The 11255-nt window shown below is 45.7% G+C and overlaps 1 long non-coding RNA gene across 2 annotated transcripts in view; it reads left to right on the top strand.

The window, feature by feature from the left end:
* Positions 1 to 254: 254 nt before the first annotated feature.
* LOC122176381 overlaps positions 255 to 11255 on the top strand; it is a 130480-nt gene continuing 119479 nt past the window's right edge. Inside the window, exon 1 of one of the 2 annotated variants that reach the window (XR_006177708.1) lies at positions 255 to 388. This is a non-coding gene — a long non-coding RNA (uncharacterized LOC122176381). Of the gene's footprint in view, positions 389 to 1388; positions 1421 to 11255 lie in introns of those variants that run through there. The other variant, XR_006177709.1, reaches the window with a different exon arrangement.

Below are 11255 nucleotides of genomic sequence, written 5' to 3'. Positions count from 1 at the left end.
AATGGAAAAGCAAGTGGGCAAGCAGTACTGTTTAGCTGTTTAACTGGCCTCTTCCACGTGTCAGGAAAGCCTGGGAAGAATTCAGAGTGAGCTATGTTGCCTGACCCTTGCACTGAGAGCAAATTGCTTCTGCTAGCCATTGTACAAGCTTTTGGTCTGCTGCCCCACATGCTCATTTGGGAAAGAAGGTCCCAGAGAGGTCCTCTGCAACAGCACTGAGGAAGATAAGCCCATACTGAGATACAGGCAGAGCATACTGGTCTGTGAGGATCCAAGCAGGCTAGCAGTACATGTTGCAAGTGGCTGTTCCAGCCTCTCCTATCCCATTGCCAGTTCACAGTTCTGGACATTTTCTGCAACTGGAGAGACCTGGTTGGCAGCCCTGTAGGTGAGTTCTGCTCACAGCACTCTGCTAGGAAGTGAGAACCTTGCTGAGGTGGGCCGTTGTAGCTGAAATGCTGAGTCGCAGCTTGAAACAGTGATTGAGCACCTGGTGGGAAGACAGGGCCAACTCAGAAGAGCTCAGCTGCATGCAATGTACCTGAGTGACTGGAAGGGTAGAGCCAGGATCTATGCCCTCCCAGACCTCATTTAAGGGTTGGCAGTGGAGGTAAGGGTATTTTGCTGGTGATTTCTCTGTACGTGAGGCCTTCAGAAGGTAAGAAGATTTTTTTCCTTTGTTTCTGTGTCTATGGCTGCTGCATTGAGCATATCCTCACTTGCAGCCTAGGACTTTGCAACTACGCTGTCATTGCTGCACTTTCCATTGTGTTATAGCATTACAGCTATTGCTCTTTTTTGGACTAGAATATGATTAATAAACAGGTTCTGTTTCTGCATATGAACTCAGACTTTGCTGGGAGAAGGAATTATGGGGCAGGGGAAAGACTGGAAAACTTTGAAATGCGGTGGAACTGCTGGGTAGCTGAGCCAAGGCTCCCTGCGTGGAGATGGAAATTGCTCTGGGAGTTTGCCGAGAGCTGAGGAGCTCTGAGCCTGGTGTGGTCTGGAGGTCCCCGGGTTTCCACAGAGCCTGCCAGGGGAGTCAGAGCCAACCCTTGGCTTGGGATGGAGCTCTCCTTGGCTTCAGGCTCTTGGTTTCCAGCAGGACAGCTGTAAGCCAAAGGCCATTAGCCTTGAGGCAGGCCACGTGGGAGGGGACCACTGCAATATGTCTGTTTGGCATGCTTGGATGGAGGGTAGATTAAGAAGATTAAAGTACATCACCCGGCAGCGATATACTTCCTGGTGGGGAAGCCTGCCATTTCCCCGGGGAAGCTATTTCAGTGGTTTAATTACTTTCACTTCTGGTAAACAAATTTTCATTTCAAGGCTGAATGTACGTGACTTCAGTTTCTGCCCATTGGGTCCTCTTTCGATGAGGCTTACTCTTGGCTATCTCTTCCCTGTGCAAGTACCTGTGAGTATCAGTTGAGTTGTCCCTTTGTTTTATTCAGACACATCAAACTCTTAGTCTGTCTTTGCAGGAATTCTTCAGGCTGTGGTTTTGTTTTGGCTTTTGTTTAAGCTCATTTCTGTGTTTCCTTGCACTCTGAAAGCTGGCTCTTTGCTCTGGGAGCAGTTCTCCTGGGGACTTCTCAGGTCTTCATACAAAACAGCTTGCCCTCGTGTTGCCCAACTTGCAGCCATGTAAGACTGGCATCAATACCTCAGAGAGTTTAAGTAAAAATTGTTTCCCATGAACACTGCTTCTGTGAATCACTGTTTTCTGTCTTGTAAATGTAACCATTTTTTTGGTTCCCAAATCTGCAGCCTTGCAGTAATCCAGTGAAGCAATGTGCTCACAGTGCAGCTGGGTCTGTGAGCAAGTATTAGCACTGCTTGCCAGGTTGCTGTTTGCTACCAGGTCACTTGTCTGCATGTTATTAGCACTCCCAAAGTAAGAACGTTCTCCCTCTGATCTCTGTTTCAAAACCATTTGCTTGCAACTTAATTGTCCTTTGTCAACATGAGATGATTTCCAGCTAGCTTCAGGCTTGGCTAGGCTTCAGCTGGGTGGGGAAACATGAACTGCTTGTGTTGGGACCATGCATTTCAGTGGGATTTTGTACCATCAAGATGGAAGGTGGGGATGGGAATGTTGGAGGGGAAGCTGGGTCTGATACCTGACATGGAGGCGTTAGGTATCACGGAGATGGCTCATTCTAGGTGTGTGAGCAGTTAGAGAGAAGCTGCTGACTGTGATTCAGAGCCTCCATCTGCCATGTGCAGGCTGTGCTGTTGGCCAGAAGAGCCATTGCTGTTTGTGATGAATATTTCTTTCGCTCTGAGCTCTTATTTGGCTATTTAGCATCAGAGTTGGTTAACCCTGTGAAAGCTCACAAGGTGGGCAACTCAGAAAGTGAGTCATTGTTTAATTACAGATTAATGTCTGCTCACCTGTGCAGCGTGACATGTGAGCAAAATCTGGGAGGACTGGGGAAGGAAGGATAGCTACCACCCACAAGAGCCAGTTTGCACATCAGAATAGCGAGCGTCTGACTGTTACGAAACAGTGCTGGAATGAAGAAGAGCTCATTCATCCCACCTGCTCCACTTCCCTACTGTCTGACTGTGGCTGAGGCTCACTGAAGCTGGTGGGATTTTCACGCAGCATTTGGACATGGGTTTAATTTCTAATTTATCATATTTAGGAGAGACCAAACTAAGTGCTGGATGCCTTGGTGAATGGAGATCTGTCAGAGGGGAAAAATAAAGGGGGGATAGGAGCAGAAATCAGAATGGGAATGCAGGATATCTTCACTAATAGGGTTTGTTTTCCTATTTAAATGCAAATATTTCTCATCATCATCCTATTTGTGGACAAATAAGGTAATTGCTCCTTGTGGCTATGCTGAAGCTGCTGGTATAATGGGCAGTCAGATTGGAAAAAAAAATGCAGGCAGTTGGGTGAAGATGGGATGTTAAACGTTGTGGAGCCTGGAAACCCTGTGTCTGCCCACAGCTTGTAAAGAGAAAACCATCACTTGGCAGAGACAGCTTAATAGGCTTGTAAAATCTGGCACTATCAAAGCCATGATTTGGATTTTATCAAAGCATGGCAGGGGAGCCTTGAGAAATGACAGCTGTATTATCTGTCTTCAGATCATTCTGAGAGCAACATCAGGAACAGACTGGAAACGGTTCAGAAATAATTTCATGTTGAGGGCTTGCTGGGGGCAGGAATGTATAAGGAAAATTGAAATTAAAGAATTAATAGCAGTATCAGTAACCTTCTTACAGCAGCTATCAGAGATGACATGAAAATGACTTGAAAGTTGTCATCTACTGCATGTTTTATTCCCATCAGAAAGGTTTGAGAGATGAGAGGAGAATCCAAACAAAGCAATTAATACTGGAACATGTTGTGGAAAGGAGGAATGACTGTTCTGTAGAACCTTTAAATGCAATTTTCCCTGCTAAGCACAGTGCCTGGACCAAATGGATACAGCGGAGCAAATACTGGAGTGAACAGATTTCTGGAGTGACAGCAGGCATTTGCAGTCTCTGCTGGTATGCACAGGGCAGTCTGTGCAAGATGACGGTCACTGCAGCAAAAGGCACAATGCAGCTGTTCCTGGAAGCAGAGGCTGGAGCTAGCGTTTCATACCAGCTAAAACCTGCGAGTCGCTGAGCGTGGTTCAAATTGACTGAAGTCATTGCCAAGATTTCTAGTACTTTTTCTGGGCTGTGGACCAGTCCTGCTCAGTCCAATCCAGTTAGTGTGGGTGTAGGGGATGGCAGACATCCTGCTTTTTTTCCTCTATGTGAGCTGACTCTAGCCATTTGTATGTGTTTCTTTTCTCCAGGATGGCCTGACTTGCAGCCAGGAGCTCTCTGTATTTGTCCCAGACTTTGGCATTCTGGGCCCAAACTGGGACTATCCATAGTACTGGAAGAGAGAGCCCAGCACGTAGGTTAAATCACATGTAAGTGATGGCATGACTGAGGCAGCCAAGCTCTATTTCTAAATGTGACTTGGTTACATAACAACTGAAACTGCTCAGAAAACGTTCCCCTTTCTGAGGTCCAAATGCTTTCCAGACATTACCTAACTCATCAGGCTGCAATGGGACAGACTATTGTGATCCCATTTGCCAGTTACAGGTCATTAATGTGCAGAGGAGAAGGGACTTGTTTTCAGACTTTCTTAGAGGCAGCAAGTTTCTATTGCATTTAATCCTGAAACTTAGCCTCTAAGTAATCCAGAACTGACATTAATTCTGATCAGTATTAGCTATATTTTTGCCATACAGCTGACCAAACCTGCATGTTTCCAAGATTAAAAGAAAAAAAAAAAAAAGCTTGCTGTCTCCATTTTCTAAATCAGCAGTTGTTTGTCTGAGTGCTTTAGAAACTGATCAGACAAACTGGAGAAATCACTTGCGAGTGTGGTGAATTGTACCCAGTTGTGCAAGGCTAAGAGTACAATATTGCAGAGGAGAAAAGTTCGAGGTAAGCAAGTTGGTCATTGCTTTCTCTTGCCTGCTGCACAGCCTCTCTAAAACTAATCAGCATCTCCTTCATAATGGAGGCAAATACAAATAAAGAGGTGTACACTGTTGGGTGTATCCAGGTGCTGAGCTGTCTGCTGCTCTGCTGGAAGAGGCAGACCGAGGGCTGCCGAGCAGCTGGAAGTCAGCGAGGGAGCAGCTTGATGGCTGCACTGAGATTGGCAGCCCCTGTGCAGCTCAGGCTCTTGCTGTGCATCTGGCAGGACCTTGCAGTTCAGTCCTGTGCCTCCATCCACTCCAGAGAGCCCTTTCCTGCTGCCCTCTGCTCCACAAAATGGGCTGCAGTATAGGCAGACTGCGGTCCCTGAAGCAATGGGCGATTTGTGCTGCTGGAGAGCTGGCTTTGCTTGTTGAGTGGGAATGTGTCATCCTGAAGAAGAGCAGGGTTAGAGATGCACTCACTCAGTGTCCGTTCCTGCTTGTCGTTTTCCCTTTTTCAGAAAAAGAGAAAGTGCCTTTCTAAGGGGAAAAAAGAGTCAGTGTGTTCAGTGGTTGTGGTGTGTGGTGATTCTCCTAGCCAAAATAGCCCATGAGCACCCAAAGTGAGAAAAGACTTCTGTGAATCGAGGTGTTTTCTCCTCTTGAACATTCACTTCTCTCTGCCGTTTAGAGCTGATTTGACTGGGAGTTTTTCAAAGGTACCTGCCAAGGATCAAAGTCAGACCCAGTCTGTACAACGTCTGTGCCTTTTCCATTTGGTTTATGCAGATATTAATGAGGTGCATTTCACATGGCTTGACATTCACATCTTCTGTTTACTCTGGTGAGGTTGTTCTGCCATCCTTCTTGTTTCAATAAGCAGCAGAGATGCCAGGATCGTGTTCTATGAAGATATTTTTCCACATTAAGATTAGCAGAAACAAAAATAGGAATGATAATATTAACAGGCATAAAGCATCAGGATCGTGTGTCTGATGCTTTCAAAGCAGTGCATTCTTCTCTGCTTCAGCTACTCACAGGTTTCAAGCTAACACATGCATTTCTTGCCCTTCTATCTCTCTAATTGTTTTTGCAAGTTCATTAATGATTTTGCAAAAGCTGTAGTGAAACTAAATGACATGCTCATAAACCTTTAAAGGAGAATATACCCGGCTGGTGATGGGAAAAGTCTCATTAGTCTTTTCAAATCACTCCCAGCAGGTTTTCCTACCTACAGGATTCAAACTTGTTAGGCACATAAATATCTAATTCAGTTGGCTGTGCTGATTGTGTGACAACTGAGGCTTGCTCTGCTTTTAACAGCTGCTGAGAGCCCCTTTCCAGAGCAGCAGTTCTGAGGTCTAGACTGGGGCTGAATTTGAGTTTTTGTTGTTTTTTGTTTGTTTGTTTGTTTGTTTGCAATCTATGGAATATCTTGGGCTACAGATGGCATCTGTGCTTTGTTTCTAAGGAAGTCCAGTGGTAGTTCATCAGAAAATCCCTGGTTTTATGTCTGAGCTGGGAATATTAGGTGATGACAGTGTAAGAGTATAAGTCAAGGTTAAAGACAACTTGGGAGCTTTGTTGGGACAAAAACTGAGTTCCAGTAGGATTAGTGACAAATTAGTAAGTGAGCTTCTTAGCTACCTCCACAGAAGATAAGTTCTAACGTGTGTGTGGGTGAGGGGCCAAGAGAGGAGCTGGCTGTAGATGAAGGCAGCTACAGCATCCTTAGGAAGACGCTTAGTGAGCTGTGCCACGGTCTCCCCCTCCCCCAGCCAGGAGGAGGTAAGGACAAAAATATTCCTCAACTGGTGTGCATCAGCAGGCTTTGGCCATGAGTGAGTGCAGCGAGAGGTAGGGGAGGTGTGCAGGGCTGACCACAGTGGGAGGCAGGGTGGGGAGGAGGGCTGAAGGCTGAGTGAGGTGGCTGTCCAGGTGCAGAGGAGCCGTGGGGAAGTGAGACCAGAAGGCTCATTGCTTCTGCAAAGTGCGGAGGGTGCCCTGAATCAGTGGAGCAGCACATTGTCCCTCCACAACACCCGTTTCAAAGACATTCTGCCTATAAGGAGGTAATGAAACTGATTTTCAAAGTCTTGAAAGTACTTTCCTTTGAGTTAGCGTAGATAAGGATATTTCTACCACACAAACCTTAATTAAACTACTTGATTTCTCTTTTGTATGTGGAGTTAATTTATGTGGCACAATTAAAATACATTTTGTTTATATGATAGAACTTAGAACTGGTGTAGGTGATTAAAACAACAGCACATTCTCTTCTGAAGGCTTAATTTTGCTAAAAACATAATGATCCTTTGACGTGATATTCTACTTAAGCATTTTTTAAAGTAAGCTAAATATAAAAATGCATTTTAGATGAATAAATTTCCATGCAAGCTTCATTTTGTGTCTGACGTTGGAGATCTTAGAGTTTTAATTAGACTTAGACTAGTCAGGGGATAGCAATACGTGTTTTGGCCCTCATTAGCCCTGCTCTCTTGACTCGTACCCAGATGTAGGACTCTCCTTGTTGAACCTCATAATGTTCTCTGTCCAGGTCTTGCTGAATGGCAGCACAGCATTCTGGTGTGTCAGCCACCCCTCCTGGCTTTGTAGCATCAGCCAACTTGCTGAGGGTGCATCCAAATAGGCTCTGTGCTGCTGATTACAGCCCTTCGAGCTCCACCAGTCAGCCAGTTCTCAGTCTACGTCACTGTCTGCTCCCCTGTCACACAATTCCTAAGCTTACCTATGGGGGTGTTATGGGAGACAGTATCAAAAGCCTTGCTGAAGTCGAGGTATGCGACATCCACTGCTCATCTACTCAGCTGGTTGTGACACTGTAGAAGGCTACCAGGTTGGTCAAGAGTGATTCTCCTTAGTGAATCCATGTTGATGTTGAATACATCCACTTACTACTTGCTTTCTCACATCAGATAGTGAGTAGTCTTCAGCAACACAGAGGAAGAACAAAGCTCTTTCTCCATGCAAGTAAAAACTAAAGCATATCTAATCTCAAAAGTAGAAATGAAGCTGCGTGAGGACTGGCTTGTATTGCTGCTGACCAACAGCTTATAGCACAGATGTAGCTGTGAGCACAGTTGTTATATTCTTGTCTTGTACAGCCTCTGTTTGAAGGGAGGCTCGGCTGTAACTCTATTTTTAAGGTCTCTCTTTGTCTGAGGCTTCAGTGAAGTTGTAAATAGCTATTTTTAGTTGTTGTAACTGACAGCTGTCGTAACCTGTACCTTCATACAGTGCTGCGTGTATCATAGCAAAGTGCAGCCATCAGTCCTGGCTAGCCCAGAGAACAAGATGTGTCTGCTGACATTTAACCTTGACTGCTGAAAAGAGCAAAACCCTTCCTGAGGGTTAATTTCTCAGCTGAAATGCCTTGGGCTGGGTTGTGAATGCCCATATGTGTAGGACTCTTCTGACCTTGGGAAACTCTTGCTGAGTGCTGCTGCTGGTGGCTGTGGGCGTCCTGCACACCAAGGTATATATTCTGCAGGGCAGGAGGAACAGAAAGCTTGTCAGACAGCAGTCTAAAAGCTGATACCTGCAGGTGTTGGGATGACCTGCTTTCCTTGGTCTAAGGCTACACTCAGTGTTTGCAGCATGTTGAGTCCCCCCCTCTACACAGCTCGCTGCCAAACTGGGTGAGAGTACTTCAGCTGATGAGGAATGGAGGGGACACAACGCAGTTGGGAAATGGGATAAGGGAAAGGTTGTGCCACTGGTTCTTTAAGAGATCCTTCTGGGGAAATGTCCCCAATAGACTCCCTTTATTCAAATGAAGAAAGCTGAAGCTCTGTCTCTTCTTGGGACAAAGACAATTGAGCCTATCCATTATTAATTTCCTCTGATTCTTTGCTGCACTGCGTTAAATGGCTGAATCCACAATGTAAAATAGCAGGAAAAATGCCCTGTGGGCTGTGAGAAGAGGAGACAAGAGAAGAATAGATCAGGTTTGAAGATATCAGTGCCCTGTGCAGTGTCCTTCTGTACTCTGGGGCACAGACACGATATGGAAATGAGGAGAGAGAAAGGTCGGGGTTTCCTTGGGATCAGAGCTCAAGAGCTCAATATTTCTGCAGAACAAGAGATGATGGGAGAGTGCTATTTTCTGCAAGGCTCTGAGGCCGAGTTTTGTTTGCGGCCATCTGAAACTGCAGAAATAGGATTCTAAATCCCCATTTAAAATATTTTGCAAACCTATCTAATTCTATAACAGGATAACAGACAAAATTCCTCATAGTTTTTGTTTGCTTGCTCTCGGGTATCAAAATGTAGAAATCTTGACCCAGCTTCTTGAGTTGAACTGGGAAAGGGCAAAATCTCAATTTTTTTTTTTCCCCCATCTCAGAACAACAAAAAAATTTCTACGCATCTATTGAGCTGTCATTATCCGAGAGTCACAATTTCCAGTCACTCATCACTTAGGCTATTTTAGTGGGTTTTTTTAGCATCTAACTTGGATTCATTGTTCTCAGTTTCTACAGCAGAGCAATTTTCTCCTCTCCCGGCGTAGCTGTACTGCTGCATTTCTGTGTGAAGGCACTCAGATCTCTGCATAGGAGGTACAGCTAGTGGAAAGTCTTTCTGTTACACATGAGAAAATAATTTGCAATTAAGTTATTGGATGAATTCCTCCTTTGTTCTATCTGAAAAATGGCCTGTGTGCAGATTGCTAAATTCTCAAATGATTCATTGCAACAAATTGTTTGTGAGTTTCTTGCCTAAATAATTCCTGGTCTGACTAGAATAAGCAGCTCACAGTGCATGGGGAGAATTCCTAATTTCTTAGTTTCTTGAGTGAATAATGTCCAGAGGTTCCCCATTTAATGTGAAATGCAAGTAGCAGAAGACGAGGCTGAGAATTTGCTTTGGATTTGTGCTTTAACACTGAGATGTTTAGTTGTGATCGGAGTTCTCGTTTTCTTAAGGGATGGAGCCCAAAATGTTGTAGGTGGATGGGTTAAACCTCCATTTCAGGTGGGTATTTGCAACGGGGAGGAGGTATCTGTATGAGGAAAGGCTGTGTGCTGGGTTTGGGGTGGGTGTAGATACATTCCTTTAAAACTCCCAGATAACGAGTGGGAGGAAATCTGAGAAAGAAGAATATGGACAGCCCTTGGACTGGGGAGGAAGAGGGCGAAACACTCTTCCTGCGTGAGCAGGAGCTGAGGTGTGGCTGAGAACAGCACAGAGCCAGGAGCTGGTGATGGGTGGGCAGAGCAGCCTGCCACGTAGCCCGGTCTGGAGGTGCTGGAAGGGGCTGATGGCAGAGCTCTCCTTGGTCAAATCATCACCCGGCCTCTCCAGCTTGTAAATATTACAGCAGCTGAAAAAATGAACAAGAGCATAGCAGGAAACATCCCTGCCTGCGCCAGGAACTGCAAAGGGCTGAGCTCGGTGCTGTGACACTGGCAGCCCCTTCCGTCATTGCTGCAGTCACAAATCCTCCTGCTTGCAGGCAGCTGTCAGCTATCGCGATCTGCATTCCTCTGCTCTTGGGATTTGGAAACTGCACAGGATGCAAAAACCAGATGCCAATTCTTGCTTTATTGCATTCTGTTCCTTTTTGGCTGTGGTAGGTTTGTTGCCTGACTTGGTATAAAAGCTGGCTGAAGCACTTCATTCTCTGTGCTCTAAATCTCATTTTTAACACTGTTCTTTTCCTCATTAGGAAGAGTTGTATGTGACCTGACCAGTGAAGTTACCTGTGCTGGGTCACTATGAGCTGTTAAGACAAAAGCGAGCACTGGCTAATGAAGGTGGAAGCACTGGCTAATGAAGGTGGGAGCACGGGTGTTCTGGCTTACTCATTTTCCAGTCTGTGGTCTGATTATCTCCCCGCCCCTGCCACAGCTAACGTGGTAGCATACACAACAACATGCACTTTGTCAAATTTTTGGCTGTCCTTCCAGCTTAGTGCAGCTCCCGGACCAACTGCACTGACATCAACAATTAGTTCATTCTGCATGCGTTAATTAAAATAAGCTAAGAGTATCACATGTTATCATGGCTTTTAAAGCATTCTGGCATGCTCGTGCCTATCAACTTGTTCCCATGACTGATCTTTGTTGACTGATTTGTGTCGTGCCTGTTGTAATGGTGGCTAAATCTGGAGCGGAACAGGAACAACAGTTAGTGAAACGCAGAAGGTTTCTTGCTTCTCAGCTGTCTTTAGCTCAGTGGCAGCTTATATATCCACTGTTTCACTTGTGAAGCATTAAAATTAACCTTGTCTCTCTGTTTGGGTGGTGCAGTGTGAACTGCTGAAGTAGGAGTCAGCAGGTGGCAGTGTCAGACCCTGCTGGGAGCTGAGGGGCTGCATGCAGCGCAGGTACAGCTCTTTGAGTTGTGTTCGTTTTTGCACTGTGCTTCTCTCCAGGGCAGATGTAAGCGGCAGGCAGAGCTTTTGTCCCCTTGGTTTCTGCCTGGTGATCAGGCTCGGGTTACCGTGCTTTAGCTGGGCTTCCTGGTGGGAGGCACAAACCTCTCCACCTAGCTGACCGCCTCTGCTCAGGGATGGAGTCAGACACAGCACTCAGCATCAGCTCTGCAGGCATCTTCCTCCATGCAGGATGACCTCTGACAGTGCTCAGCTGGGTGTGATGTTCTGCTTCTGACTTTGTGAAGGTCACCTTGGTATTTGTAAGGGGCTGGGAAAGCTGTGCCATGGCTCTGAGGCAAGGTGATGTGCAGGTCAGCACTGTGCTTTTCTGGCGTGTATGATGGTGATTCCAATATGCTCAAATTGCAGTGTGGGTTTGTAGAAGATAACTACTTCTGCACATCTGTTAGCCTCATTGCCAA

This window comes from Lagopus leucura, unplaced genomic scaffold (genome assembly GCF_019238085.1).
Source record: "Lagopus leucura isolate 7727_CA_CO unplaced genomic scaffold, USGS_WTPT01 Super-Scaffold_760, whole genome shotgun sequence".
Classification (NCBI taxonomy): domain Eukaryota; kingdom Metazoa; phylum Chordata; class Aves; order Galliformes; family Phasianidae; genus Lagopus; species Lagopus leucura.
The sequence above is the reverse complement of the archived record's forward strand: the minus strand, read 5'-3'. Positions and strand labels throughout refer to the sequence as shown.